This window comes from Lemur catta, chromosome 3 (genome assembly GCF_020740605.2).
Source record: "Lemur catta isolate mLemCat1 chromosome 3, mLemCat1.pri, whole genome shotgun sequence".
Classification (NCBI taxonomy): domain Eukaryota; kingdom Metazoa; phylum Chordata; class Mammalia; order Primates; family Lemuridae; genus Lemur; species Lemur catta.
This window is the reverse complement of record NC_059130.1, coordinates 55,736,745-55,752,424: the sequence shown is the minus strand read 5'-3', so window position 1 is coordinate 55,752,424 and position 15,680 is coordinate 55,736,745. Positions and strand designations below refer to the sequence as shown.

General features: G+C 43.3%; 1 protein-coding gene across 2 annotated transcripts in view; it reads left to right on the top strand.

The window, feature by feature from the left end:
- Positions 1-978: 978 nt before the first annotated feature.
- The window catches only part of LRRC8D (leucine rich repeat containing 8 VRAC subunit D), a 111,439-nt gene continuing 96,737 nt past the window's right edge, over positions 979-15,680 (top strand). Inside the window, exon 1 of one of the 2 annotated variants that reach the window (XM_045547566.1) lies at positions 979-1,010. The gene's annotated coding sequence lies outside the window, so the exon portion shown is untranslated. Of the gene's footprint in view, positions 1,011-12,549; positions 12,570-15,680 lie in introns of those variants that run through there. The other variant, XM_045547565.1, reaches the window with a different exon arrangement.

The window sequence follows — 15,680 nt, the reverse complement described above, 5'->3', positions numbered from 1 at the left end:
ATCAGACAGGTATTACAGCGACGGCGATGTACGGCTGCCCCTCTTCCCCGCCCCAAGCACCTGCTCGGCATCTAGAAGCCTCTCGCCGCCAGTTCCCAGCCCCGAGCCACCTCCCTCGCCACACAGCCCCCTCCGGTCGGCCGGCCGCCCGGCTGCGGAAGCGCCCCGACCCTGGGCTTGCTTGGCAGGGCAAGCGGGGAAAGCGCTCGCAATCACATGGAGGCCCGGGCCCGCCCCATTGGCTGCGGCCGGGCCAGTCCCGGCGCTCGCCGGCTGCGGTTGGTCCCAGAGCTGCAGCGCCTGCACGGGCCCGGAGTCCATGTTACGCTTTGTCTAATTCCCCTCGTTACAGAGTCATGTGCTGCTGCTCCCGTCGCCGCCGCTGCCGCCGCCCGTGGTGCCCCGGCTCCTCCGCCGCGCTTCGAGGTGGCAGCCGCGGGCGGGGCCGCGGGAGCAGGGTCCAGGGCGCAGCGCGCCTTCGCCGCCCCGGCGCGTCCCGGTGCAGCCGCCGCCCGCCGCGGGTGATGCCGCCACCTCCCGCCTCAGCATAAGCCTTGGCTTGGCGGCCGAGCTGCCCCAAAAGGTCGGTGTGCATCGCTCCGGGCAGTGGCCGGGGGCTGCGAGCAGGTGGAGCGGCGCCGGATGCGGGGCGCGCAACCCCGGCGCAGGCGTCCTGCCCTCCGCGCGCGGCCCCGCGGCCCGAGCGGAGGCTGGGACCGAGAACTCGATTGGGGACGACAAGGGGGGTCGGGAGGAGGTGGCGACGAGCGGTTTTAGACCGCCTGGGCCCGGGAGATTGTTCCGCTTTCGGCGGTCTGAGTGGCCGGCGCGTCGGCCGCGGGCTCTGGGCCCTGCGAGAGGGGACTGGCTCCTGCACCCTCTCGCGCGCGCTCCCTTCTCTCGCCTTCCTCCGCCCCATCGGAAAGGCGGGGAGAGCCGGTTACAGCCCGGCTGGTTCCTCCCGGAGGTGGGTGTTTGGTGTTTGGCCTCGCTGGCCCGGTGCCCATAAGGTGAGCCCTTTAACTTCCCCAGAACCGCCCCGCCTCCGCCTCCTTCCCGCGCCGGGTGGGCTGCGCCGGGAGCCCGGCGGGCGGGGGCGGGGGGTGAGGGCCCACGCCCCGCCCCCGCGCCTGTGGGAGGGAGCGGGCGGCCCGCAGGTGCACCCAGCCCGCCGCGGGCCATCTCCGGGTTGGGTACCGGTATAATCCGCTTCTAGCTTGTTTGGAGGCGTGGGCTCTTGGGAGCGGGACTTCTGCTCGAATCCTTTCCAGGGGCTTGGAAAAGAGAATTGGGGGTGGTTGCCCAGAGGACCATCGCCTCCGGCTACTGGAGGGGTGATAGGGCCTTTCCCCTTTCTGTTCCCCTTTATTTGGGGTATCCGTTGCAGGTAAAGAAATGAGATTTTTCGATTTTTTAAAAAGCCAGCTGCAGTGAAGAAGAACTGCTGCAGGTCGAGGGGAGGAGAGGTAGGTCCCTGTTGGTGATGAAGAGGTGGGGTGTGAGGACCCAGGAGTACACAGCTGGGGTGTGTGTGGCCAAACGTGGAGAGGTAAGGTTGTGGGAAGGAAACAGCGAAGGTGACAGGGAGAGAGCACTCAGGAGGTAGGCAGAGAGGTGGGGAATAGGCATTAGGGAGTCCTAGCTACATGTGGGGCCCAACTTGAGCCACTTGGGCTTTTACTTGGCTCCTGTTGCTTTGCAGATTTCCTGCTCCTTGAATTTGAAAATATTTTTTGTTGGACAAGGAAAGCTATGAGGATGTATTTTGGAAGAGATACAGGAGTAAAGAGCTGACTTCTGGAAACTTTCCTTGGCAGCTTTAATAATAAAATTCCTTTCAGGCGGCATTTATTGAACACCTATTACGTGTTCTGTGCTGGACATTGATAAAGTCTGGACAGGCAGGGAATTCCCATCTGCAGTAGTGGTAAGGGCTGTTTACCTCCAAGTGCCAAGAATGACAGTGATTCAGACCTTCCTTTGCAAAGCTTCCGGGGCCTCTGCTTCCTACAGACCTGTGGGGAAGAATCTTGCATGGTAACCAGTAATTGGGGTCTTCGGACATTTATTTTTACAGTCCAGAAATACTGAACAAAACGGCTGCTGTCAGATAGTTCAGGGTTGGAATTCTTGTTTCTCCTGTCTTGACACAAACTGACTAAATCCCTGTTAAAATGCAAGTACGAGATAAGAAAGAATCTGAAATTAAAATTAGGTGGTTAAAATAGGGGTCAGACTTTGGAGTGTTTGGGCTCTGTAGGTTAGAGAGCCCCACCATAAAATGATTAGGTAATCCATGGAGCTGGAAAAAAATTCCAAAATTTTGGAGTGGCATAGTTTGTTTATATATTGGAACATTTTATCTTAGATTTGTCTCTTTTTTATTGAGTGGGTATGTGTATAACTTTTTTTGATTAAAACAGATTTGAAGGTTGGAGAGGAAACTGTCCTTAGGTGACCCCCCCCCCCTTCCCTTACCCTGTGGAGAAGCCTATGATGCAACAGTTAAAGTATTGAGCCATACTTGTATCTTTTTCTCCCTGCTCTATTTTCCAGCATTTAAAAAACTTTGTCAAAACTTGGCCTTTTTCCCCTTAATGTTATGCAGAGCTTTTTTAAAAAATTAATTTTAGAAAATTCTGATGTGTTTATCATGTCCAAATAGTTAAATTGTTTTGTTAGCTATATTTTGGAAATTAGACTAGATTCCATTCTAAGTACTGTATGTAAATTGGCACTAGCTATTAAAAAAAGCCAAAATTTTGCCAGAACTTTGGATTCATGATCACATGTTCTTGAAATGATAGTTTGTAAGGGAATTCATTTATTTTTAATTGGAGCTGGTGTTTGACATTCTAAGTAGCACCAGTTAATATTTATTAGTACCAGCAGTGAATAGAGTACTAGAGTGGGTGCTATGTGACCTTAACAAGGAAGGAGAAGATTTTTGTGGTAATCACAGAGAGCAGATAAGACAGGTGCAGATAAGACAGGTACACACAAGGACACTACCAGAAGCAAACAATCACACTTGTCTAAGAATTCAGGTGTTTGGAGCCAGATGAAAGTGTTGTGTGTGTTGGGAGAGAGGGGTAAAGCTGAATTGACTTTTGACAGTAGTCAGGGATTTGGAGCAGAAAATATGACTAATGAAGGGGAGAGTAGAGGGAGCCTAGTTAGGGGAAAACTTAACCACAAGTCAGTGGTGTTAATCACTTGCATCAAGACCAGTGGTTCTCAGCAGGGGGAGGTTTTGCCTCTTAGCAGCCATTTAGCAATGTCTGGAGACATTTTTGGTTATTATAGCTGGGGGCAGGTGCTACTGGGATCTAGTGGATAGAGACCAGGGATGCTACTTAAACATACTACAGTACACAGGACAGCATCCTTCCCACCTCCACCAAACAAAGAATGATCCTGTCCAAAATGTCAATAGTGTCAAGGTTGGCAGGGTATGGTGGTGCACACCTGTAATCCTAGCACTCTGGGAGGTCAAGCTGGGAGGATCACTTGAGATCAGGAGTTCAAGACCAGCCTAAGCAAGAACGAGATCCTGTCTCTACTAAAAATAGAAAAAATAAGCCAGGAGACTATTTATTAAATTAAAAAAAAATGGTGCCCTAGACAGTGAACCTGAATGCCACTGTGGCATTCTGAGAATAAAGTTACATCTCAGAATAGGCCTTGAAAGGAGGAGGTTCTTGACATCTGAGAAAGAATAACATTGAGATTAGAAAGCCAATCTAGGAGACTTCAGGACTTCAGGCTTGGGCCTGAAGTGATTAGGGTCTTTCAAAAGAAAGAGGCAGATTCAAGGGAAATCATAGCAGATGAGCTAGTAGGACAGTGTAATATTGGCATTTTAGAGAGGCCCTGGTCTAACTTGTTGTTGTTGTTGTTAGAGACAGGGTGTCACCCTGGCATCATCATAGCTCACTGCAACCTCAAACTCCTGGGCTCAAGAGGTCCTCCTGCCTCAGCCTCCCAAGTAGCTGGGAATACAGGTGTGTGCCACCACACCCAGCTAATTTTTTTATTTTTTGTAGAGACAGGATCTCACTGTTGCTCAGGCTGGTCTTGAACTCCTGGCCTCAAACCAGTCCTCTCGCCTAGGCCTCCCAAAGTGCTAGGATTATAGGCGTGAGACACCACCACCCAGCCTTAACTTGTTTACTTTAGTAAATTCTCATACTTGCTAGGTAGCTTTTGTTTAAATACCCCAGGGACAGTAAATTCGACTTATGAAGATGTGTCATCCTTGGACTGTTTGTATTATTATTATTTGAGCTGGAAACTGTCTCCTTGAAACTTTGTTCCATTGATTTTGTTCTTCTGGAGCTGCCCAGTACCACAGGACTACCCTCTAAATGCACAAAGAGGGTATGATGCCCCCTTCTTCTAAATTAACTTTCTAATGCAAACTAGTTCCGATTTTTTTCAGTCATGAATGGAACATGGTTTGTCTCCGTTTGTCAGCGTCTCTCATGGAGAGTCTGGAATTGAATATGGTAATTGAGATAGATCTGGTCAAAAAGGGTACAATGGGACAACTGTCTACTGAGACCCAGGCATTAACGTATATTTCTTGCAGCTTAAGCTTACAATTGCCTTTTTTTTCAAAGCAGCACCTAGCACAGACTTATGTATTAGATAGTCAGGTTATGGATACTAAAAACTCCCAGATATTTGCTGTATGAACTGCTGCATCCTCTATTTGTTGGGCAATTATTTCTGAGAAGTTGAGTGGAAGTTTTTTGTTGTTGTTACTTTTCAACATTATCCTGTTTATGTTGGTTCAGTCTTCTGGCCTTTTGAGATTTTTGAATTTTGATTCCGCCTTTTTAATTATATATATCAGAGAGAAATGGAGAATGACTTTGCTGGAAACTTTCAGTCACTTACTTATTACTACATGTAACCTAGTGGTTTGGGGCGCTGCTGATCGTCTGTGAGAGCTGGGGGTGCTGAGTGATGGAGGTGAGTTCCAGGGGCTGATTAGCCCTTAATTTGGGGGCTTTTGAGGAATCTGTACTTGTGGCCAAACCACATTACATTTAGCTCTCAAAATGTTTGCATCTGAGGTGCCATTTTGAAATTGTTTGTGTCTATTGCAAGCTTCTAAAATCTGTACTGCATCCTCTGGAGTCTTTGTAATTCTGTGTAGATATCTGAAAGAGAGTTTCTAATGTTTTATGCAAATTTAAAGGTTGCCAAGTCAGAGTTGCTTTTGAAATTTGTGAGAAGGTAGACAGGATAACTGGCAAAAACCACATATGAACTTGGTTCCCACTCAGGCAAAGCTTCGTTTTCTTCTTGTTTTTGCTCGTATGCTCCAAATACTTAATTAGTTATGGCTTTACATTTAAGGAAGGAGAGAAGATTGAGGCTTAGAAACAAACCTTTTTCCCAGAGGTGGGCTTTAACTTGTCATTGGTGTAATTTCATGCTTAATTTGGATTTCACATTTTCACTGAGAAGATATTAGGAAATTACCATTCTCAGATGTCTTTTGAAGCAGGCAGGTTAGACATCCCCAGATGATTTAGTGCCAAGTTCTCCAAATGTTCTAGATCTATCCAACAAACTAGCTTTAAGTAAATTACTTGGTTTGGATGGTAGCTATCTCAGTGTTGAAGGAGTGCTAGAGCAAAATTCCAAATCTCATAGCCAACATGTGCAGCCTCTTTGTTATGAATGTCCATTGTGCCCTAATCCCTTGTTGATGTGTTGTCTGTCCAGATGGCAGTCTGCTTGGTCTCGCTTCTGCACTGGTCCACGTGGGAAATCTGTTTATATCCTCTGGGGATGAAGGCTATTCCTGTAAGAAGAAGGGATATTTTGTGAATATGTAAGATTTCTTGAGGGGTAATCATTGAAAACCTTTAGATATTGTCCTTTTATATTTTCAAAGGCTGGGTCAGAGTTGAAGTCACCTTGGAATTAAGCATGCAGTTGTATCATTTTGAATAAAAAGATAGAATATTATAGCTGGAAGTGATCAACCCTTGAATTTTATGGATGAGAATATCCAGGCACAGGAAAATGATGTGATAAACTTAAGTTTACACATGTAGTGACAGAGTGGGCATTAGAATCTATCTGCCTTAGAGACCACAAATAAAGGCTAAGGATGAAGATTTCTTCTCTGCTTAGAGATGTGGAAACAGTAGGGTCCCTTGGGTCTTATTTACATAATTGATCCAAAAGATGGAGCACACAGTGGAATTTCTAGGTTTACAGATGACAGTAAGCTCTTTTGGATTATGAAATATCTAATCAATGGGGATTTACTCCAAGGAAACCACACTAGGGGATGTATTAGTCATCAGAAGATTTGCAGGTGAGTTTCTTTGTGGGTCAATATGAGGTTGGGTATTAAGGGAAATTATGGAATTATCATGGGATGGTGTTTTTTGGGGAAAACCCAGGGAAGTGCTCTGCAGATATTTTCACAATGTTGTCCGAACTTGCTTTTGTAGATAAAAAGGACAGGAAATGCTAGACTTCATCAAAGAGATTTTGAAGACAACCCCAGAAAACTGTCTTAATTGAGTTTCCACTGTGCTTTGTTCAAAGTCGAGGGCACCTAACCTTAGGAAAGCCACTAGAGCTGGAATGAGCAATGCAGTGGCATCTAGAAAGTATGGATATTCCTGCTGGAATGGAAGCTTCATGAGCACAGGGTCCCTCGCCCATCTATTTCTCTGATAAAATATTAGGATTTCTAGCATCTGAAAAGAGTCAGCTGAAAGATGTTATTGAGGCCCATGAAACGACAAGGATAGGGATATAGACAGCCTTGATGTTCACTGAATTCCAGTAAGCCTGAATATGGTATTTTAATTGTTTGCCTCCTTGTCTTTATGCTCCATTACTCCGTAGTTGCGGTGAAGGCAGGGATATACCTGCCTTGTTCTCCGCTGATTTTCTAGTGCCTTATGCATGGCAGGCCCTTCATTAGTATTTGTTGCCCAGAGGAATGAATGAAGAGGCATACCTTAAAGCTTTATGAAACATAAATTCAGAATGAATGCAAATAAATATGGTTTTCCTTAACCCTGGCTGATCAGTCTGGGGAATATTTTTAAAATACGTATGTCCAGACCCTTCCCCATGCCTATTGAGTCAGAATCTCTGCAGGTGGAGTTTAGTTTAGAAAATACCCTCCACTTCCCAAGTAATAAATACTGATGTGCAGCCAAGGCTGGGTACTGATTGCAGTACCAGGTTTTGAAACATTGAGCGGCTGACAAGCCCATAATTGGTTAAGACAAACAAGGAGCTTCAAGGATATATCAGTCTCCTTAGAAGGTGGTGACCCAGACAGCAGATGGTCCACAGTGTGGTCTTTGGTGCCTCCATGAGATAGTGCATCCTGGACTGGGTAGCATGATGGGACCACCTCTCAGTCCATTCCTAAGCAGTCGTTTCCAGAGTGGGTCCATGATGACAGTTTCACCAGCCCATGGAGAAATGAGAAGAAAAAAGACAATGCAGTAAGCTTTTCAGTTTCAATGTTAGTGCTATGTTTATTCAGTTTGAGGGGCCTTAAAAGAAAAAACTTGGATTCTCCTTCCCTCTTTGAGAGTTCTTTGAGAATTTTTTTTTTTTTCCCATTTTATGAAAGGATGGTGATGGTTTATTTTTTACTGTAATTTCTTGGTCCGGTTTTAACTTGGCAATTTTATGACAGTCTTTTTTAAAATTTTACTTGCCTGTGAAATCAAAAGTCTGGGAACTATCACTGCTATTGGGTTTGCAAGATGTTTGTATTCTCCCCTTGACACCTGCTATTAGGGAAGGCTCATCAATGTGGTGGTAGATTCCAGTACAAGCAGTTTTTTCTTACCTTTTTTTTTTTTTTCCTCCTCTGCTTGCTGGTGATAATTAGGAACATTGCCAAAGAAGGCTTCACTTCCCCAGCAACACATAAATCCCATTGCTACATCTTAAGATCAACCGATAGCCAGCACTGCAATGAGTTCTGCAGAGCAGGGAGAAGACAGGAGGTGCAGACCCCCTTCTCTCCGAAGGCTGCTGGCCAAGAGAAAGCTGCCCCTCTGGATCTCAAGCTATGGAGACAGGACAGAACCCATCAGACAGGTGTGAAATGCCACCAGTCAACATTCTCTTCACTGGTTGTTCCCAACCCAAATCTAAGTAATGTTTCAAAATTAAAAGTCTCAGGAAAATGGTCTCCATGATGCTTGTAATGGCACCCCACTGAATAGGCTTTTAAAATCCGTTTATTCTCAGATATGATTTTTTTAAAACTTAGTTGGCCAAGAAGTAGTTGGACAGTTCTGGAATATGCCAAGTTACAACAACAACTACCGTTTATTAGGCATTTACCGATTGTTCAAACCTACACCCTGGAATTTACATGCATTCTCATTTAATCCTCAAAACAATCCTGAGTGAAAAGTGGACTTATTCCTACTCTATAGGTGAGGTAATGAGTCAGGGTCACATAGGTCATGGAATTTGCAAAAACATACAGAAGTGGTGGAGGTGGGAATTTGAAGCCAGACTTGTTTTATATCAAAGCCCATTCTCTCTTATCTACTGTACTCTTATTTCTCTAATTAGATTACTTTATATTCATTTTACAATACCTATTAATATTTCTGTTACACAAAAAAGAGAGTCAGATTTTGATATTTTTTCTATCCCTATTCTCTTTTATCACCAATATTGATGATAGAATGCCACTTGTAATAGTACACAGTAAGCACCCTCCTCCTGATCACATCCGACACTAGAGTAACTACATAAAAATATTATGTAAAAATGTAGCTAATGTTTGCTAAGGTGTTATGTCTTAGCTGAATAAATGCCATAACAAATATATGCAATAAAAACAAATAATTGCCCATATCCTCAAAGTAAAAAAGAATGAATAAATTTTCATGTATCTATGTCATATTCATAGTCTGTTTTATTTATACATTTATTATACTCAAGTATAACAGCTTTAGTGGAGTGAATGTAGTGGAGTTAAAATTTCTGCTTTAACAGTTTATTTTTCATATTAACATTTAGGCAATAATAAAGTACAAATCGGGAAGTGGGCTGCAGTGTTATACGTCTCACACAACTACACCCCCTTCCTACATACAAAGGTACGATTTTTCTTTAACTTAGTTCTTTTAAAATATTTTTCTATTACAAAACATTTTCTCTTTCACTTAGTTCTAAATTCTTTTCGTTATAAATTATTTGTACTTGGTAAATTCTGTTCCAAGCAGAAATTTTGTACATCTGTAATTTCTGCACTAATCAGGGAGGAGTTAGAATTGGATACTAGCTGTAGCCTGCGGGTTTTAGGCAAATACCAAACCTTGCCTGAAGTGGGCCTCACATAAGATGATTTGTGGCAGCTGGTACTCACCCTCAGGGTAGGGTAATCAGGAGGAAGTGGGGACTGGGCCTGGGCTGAACTAGAAAATGGAAGTTCTGTCTCAAGTGCGTCTGTTTAGCCACCAATCTGGGCCAGTGTTGCCAGATCTTCTGATTTCTCACTGTTAGCCAGGAATCTGGATTATTATGTAAAATCTGATTTTAAAAAATTGGCTAACTCAACATTTTAAATAAGAACTTCCTGTAGACCAAACAAAATACCTTTGTGGGCTGGAAACAGCCTGTGAGCTTAGATAGAGATAGAGATAGATAGCCTTTTAGTGGCCAGATAAATGAAAGTATGGGATTTGAATAAAAGCACAACACATTTTTATGAATCAGTTTAAATTGAAACAAATCAAAACTTGATTTCATCTTTTTGTGCTCCTCCCCTCCCCCCCCCAATATACACAAAGCAGAACAAAACAAACCTAAAACCCCATATTTATAGTGATAACAATTTCTGACCTTTATTTTTTCAAGACAAAGTCTCACTCTGTTGCCCTGGCTAGAGTACAGTGGCCTCATCATAGCTTACTGTAACCTCAAACTCCTGGGCTCAAGCCATCCTCCTGCCTCAGCCTCCTGAGTAGCTGGGACTACAGGCGTGCGCCATCATGCCTGGCTAATTTTTCTATTTTTAGTAGAGACAGGGTCTCACTTTTGCTCAGGCCTGTCTCAAACTGCTGACCTCAAGTGATCCTCCCACCTTGGCCTCCCAGAGTGCTAGGATTACAAACTTGAGCCTCTGTGCCTAGCCTCTGACCTTTAAATTTGGTAAATTACATCTTGTTAATGGAAAAAAAAAAACCCAAACTGTAATTTAGAGAGGTTTATTCTGAGCCGAATGTGTGTGACCTAGCCCGGAGCACATGGCCTCAAGAGGTCCTGAGAAAATGTGCCCACAGTAGCTGAGTTACAGTTTGTTTTTATACATTCATGGAGACAGGAATTACATGTAAGAGGTCAATACATGGAAGGCATACATTGGTTTGGCCTAAAAAGGTGAGACATCTCAAGGGTGGGGGGGTGCCTTATAGGTTATAGGTAGGTTTAAAGATTCTTTAATTTGTATTTGATTAAAGAAATGAAGCTTGGCGTAAAGACTTGGAATGTTTTAACTTAAGGTAAGGATATCTGTTAATCAGAGACTAACGATCATTTATGGAAACTCAAGTGATCTCTTAAGTAAACTCATGGCTTGAAGGTGTGGTTTAAGCTATGTCTTGCATGGCCTTAGGCCTGTTAATGATTTAGAATTTTGGCTGGAGGGATGGCTCACACCTGTAATCCTAGCATTTTGGGAGCCCAAGGCAGAGGATCGCTTGAGGGCAGGAGTTCAAACCAGCCTGAGCAACTTAGTGAGAACTGTCTCTACAAAAAAATTGAAAAATTAGCTGGGCGTGGTGGCATGTGCATGCAGTCCCAGCTACTTGGGATGGTGAGGCTGGAGGATTGCTTGAGCCCAGGAGTTTGAGGTTGCAGTGAGCTATGATGCCACTGCACTCTAGCTTGGGTGACAGGGCAAGACCGTGTCTCAAAAAAAAAAAAAAAAAAAAAAAGATTTAGTTATCTTACTGTTACAAAAAGTAGTTCTGAAAGGGAAGGTGCATGACAAGGCATGGCTGACCTCCCTTCTCCTCATGGCCACCAATTCAGGTTTAAGGTTTTTCTGGGTTCTTCTTGGTCAAGAGGGAGTCCAGTCAGTCAGCTGGCAGGGCTTAAGATTTTATTTTAGTCCACAGTCTGAAGTGTATGTACTTGAAGGGGTTGTCCTACCTGAGGAGTAATAGGTTCAGGGAGAAATAGGTAGAGTACAGGTGTTAAGAGGGGAGGGGTCAGGTGGGACAGGGGTACTGGGAGGGGCACAAGCCACTTGGAGTTGAGTAAAGAAAGAATCTATCCCAGATGATGGGGGAGGAAGATTTCTTCATATCTTAAAATTGATTTGGGGATAAATGGGGAAGAGAGAAAAAAGGAGGAGTCCTTATATGAGAAAGGGAAAAGCTTGACCTGATGAATATTTAGAAATAGTATAGAATCTGTGTGGGAGGGGCAAGGAATGCTATTATTTTGCCATTCCTAGTGCATTCAAGTTAACTTATGTCGTGGCTTATGCAAAAGGGAAATTGGAATGAAAAGGAAGGGAAAAGGGTTGATGTCAGAAAGGAGAATATGGAGTAAGGAAAAGAAGGGAGTAGGCCATGGAACAGCTGATAGCAAAAAGTAAACCAAGAAAGCTGGAAAATGTTTGAATTGTGAAAAGTTGGCTATGTCAGAGTACAAACCAACGCTTTTTTTTTTTAAACCAAACTACAACATTGTCTGAGGGAGTATATACAGGAGACCCCAGAGAAAAGATGGTTTGGGACATCAGCTTGTTTTGTTTATGGAGAACTGGTGTGCTCAGGGCCACATGGACCAACCTTCATGGTCCCTTTGTGTGCAATGGTGTCAGCAGGGCTGCATCTGCCTTGTTCTAGGACACACTGGTTGGAGGACAGTATCCACTGGGTTTTAGCCCTCTCCTGGCTGAGTGTCCCTGTGCAGCACATAACCTTACCTGTACTCTGATCCCACTAGTGCTCCTGTCTTTAGTTTTATTTGCTCTCCTGGAGAAAATCTAATGTTGTTTAAGGGTAATTTGTTGTATATACATCCTCTTTGAAAGAGAAGAGAGTGATAATATTTTAACAGATCTCTGTTACCAACTGAGTCTCAAATCCTAGTCTGAGGGGATTTTTAAAAGCATTTTTCTCTTAATGACTACAAGCATATAGTGCACAGTTTCTGGAATTTCAGCATTTTCTGGGGGGGAAAAAAAACCCTTTTGATTCATCCACAGGTTTTATTCCAGTCCTTAGGACTGTTTTCCCTGTGTGATCTGAACTGCACTTTCTTAACTGCATAACTTTAAATTTCTAACACTTTGGTTGCTCTCACAGTAAATGCATTTAAAAATGTACCTCCATATAGCTTTAATGCAATAAGGATCTTTGTTTTTTTTTTCTCATTATGGAAGCTCATTTGTGGTATTGAAAGAATGGATGCAGATTTCCTTACACTGTTGTTGAGAAGAAAGAAAATTCTTCAGATTCCACTGCTTATCCTTCTAGGGGCTCTAGTCCGCAGATGGAAATCCTGGAAGATCCTATCAGGAAGTGAAACTTGTAAATAATCTTTGTACTGGTTTTGGGCATTATGGGTTAACAAGTTGTACAAGAAGTCTTCTTTAACTTTCTCATAAAAGTACACCTAAAAAAGAATTCAATCCTAGTGACTAATCTGGAAGCAGTAATAAGAAACACTTAGGGAGTCCTCGCGGTGTGCCAGGCACTATTTGGAGCACTTGCCATATATTAGCTCATTTTTTCCTCACAGCAGCCCCATTTTGTAGCAGAGGAGGCCGGGGCTGAGTTCTCCAGTCTGGCTGCCTCTCCCAATCATCATGAACAGTTGAGTAATTCAAGGTCATATGCTAGTAAGAGGCAGAACTGTGATTTGAACTCAAGCTGTCATGGCCTTAGGATCTGTGCTTTTGAGGACCACATTATTGCCTCTGTACTCTCTTACAACAACAATCACAAATTTGCTTTAGAAGCTTTGGCTTTTCACATCACCTCAGTCTTAAAGTCAGCATCACAGTTTGATTGAAAAAGAAAGAAAGAAAAGCATACTCCTTCCCTAATACTGCCTCCCTAAGCCAAATGAACAAATGAAATCATCAAGACAGTTTCCATCTAGGAACAGAAAGCTGACTAAAAGATCTTCCCGGAACACTGTACTAAAATACTGGACTGATATTCTAAAGGCTGTAGTTGGAGCCTTGTTGCTGTGACAACCCTCATCCTTGGCACCAGAATTGTTTTTAAGAGCACAAAACCTATCTTGTTTTACCTTTACAACTGGTGGATTTGGTGAGCTGCTAAGGGAGTTTTTTAAATTGCTTTTTGCAATTGATATAGGGCAGTGGGAAGGACCTAGGATTTGAAGCTTAAAAGACTTGAGTTCTAGTCCCAGCCCTCTCTTCAGTGGACTCGTGTGACCCTGGGTTTCATTTCCTGTTAATGGGAGAGGGGACAGTAATGGCAATATGATTGGTTTGGTGAAGATAAGAAGCTATTATATATGACAGTATTTTATTAACAACAATAGCTATGTGTTAGGCAGTGAGTTGACCAGCATGACCTTTCTGAGTGTTGGAGCCATTTTCCATGAGTGTGGGTGAGGTAGGTGCTTGGGAGTGGTTGGGAAAGGTTTGTGTTGATCTGAACTCCCTCCCTTTCCTGTTCCCTCCTTACCTGTGTTACGGTGTGAAGGGTAGTGTGGGTGTCCACTCAGTTTCTGGTCTTAATTCCTTTTCCTTGGTTTTTCCCCCTCCTACTTTGGGCTTGCCTCCAATTTGCTTACAAAGTGCTGTTTGTTGTAAGGGTGAAGCAGGCAATTCTCTGGGCAGGAACGCTGTGGCTGCAGGCAGTTACTGTAGTTCAAAGCAAAAAGCCAAGCTGGAGTAGGAGGGACACTGGCAGGGCTTGTTCACTAGAATTTTGTACATTGATTTTTAAAGGAAAGAAGGGGAGTAGAAATAGAATAGAAATAAAATAGGAATAGAAATATTATGCAACAAAATTGGGTAAGGAGAAAGGACTTTAAGATATCACTATTACTTTGAAAGGAAATGCTTTTTTTTTTTTTTAAAGTAAAAGCAAATGCTTTTTGAACATCACTTTGTGGTGTACTCTAGTAAAATGGGAAACAAAAGTTAACAAATAATAATAACAACAGCTATCATGTAGCATTTTAGGTGGTCCATAGTGAGACACTTTTCATCTTTTATCCTCATATCAGCCTTGAAGGTTGCAGTCATTGGAGTCCCATTTCAAAGATTACAAAACTGAGGCTCAGTGTGTTTAAATAACCTGCCCAGGGTTATAGTGCTAGTAGGTAACTGCAAGAACTAAACTTTGAACCTAGGTCTGTTTGTATCTCATCCACAATATGAAAGATAAGTAAGATATGCCCCTGCTTTGCAGACTTGCATGTTAACAGTTAGTATACTATAATTCAACACAATATGCAGTATATATGCTGTAATTCTTACATTAGCTAAATGTTTTGGACATTTGCTCAGAAGGAGAGTGATTTTTGACTGGAAAGATCAGGGAAAGTTTCACAGGGAAAAATAACTTGAACAGGTCTTTGAAGGAGGAGAAAGAGGGTGGCAGGTGATTGGTGGGAGAGCTGAGGGAACATTGGAGTAGCAAAATGTGCAGGTATAAAAGTGTGGAACATGTTTAGGGAATGCTGTTGTGACAGAGTGAAGGATGTAGAAGAATAGAGACCAGAGAAGCAGTTTGGAACAGATTATGGAGAGCCTAGAGTATCCTGTTAAGGAATTTGGACTTCATTCCATTGCCTTCGAAGATTCTTGAGAAGAGACATAATTTGCTCTTCTCTCTGACTTCAGTGATTCTGGTGGTACAGTGGAGAAAGGAGTAGAATGTCTGCAGCAGGGATTCCCCAACTGAGCTACACCTTAGGGTCACCTGGGAGATTCTTTAATGTACAGATTCCGGAAGCACACCATCCAGTGATTCTGATGCTGCACATCTGGGGTGGGGCCTGGAAAACTGTGTTTAGAAGGCCCAGCAAGTGATTCTGAGTACAGCCTGGTCAGGGAAGGGATCCTGAGGGCATTGGGGCATTTGGGAGAAAAATCTAAGCTGAGGCTAATTTGGGGTTTGTCATTGTGTGAATGATTTTTTAAACCATGGGAAGGTGCCAATCATCAAACTTCAGGGAAGATCTGCTTATTCAGGTTTTATGGTTTGCTTTTTATTGTCTTTTTCGTTTCTTTTCTTTTTTTTTTTTTTGGAAACAGGGTCTTGCTCTGTCACCTGGGCTAGAGTGCAGTGGCATCATCGTAGATCACTCCTGGGCTCAAGTGATCATCCTGCCTCAGCCTCCTGAGTAGCTGGGGTTGTAGGTGCAACCACCACACCCAGCTGATTTTTCTATTCCTTTTTGGTAGAGACAGGGTCTCTCTATGTTGCTTAGGCTGGTCTCAAATTCCTGACCTCAAGCTGTTCTCCTGCTTTGGCCTCCCAAAGTGGTAGGATTACAGGTGCAAGCCACCATACTCAGCCTACTTTTTATTCTCTATAAATATTAAGCAATAATCTCATAGCATTGTCATTTGACTGAAATTTTTCACACAGAGTTTTTCATTTGTATCTAGAATGTAGCATAGCTCTGATCTTTATGCCCTTGTGCTAAATTTA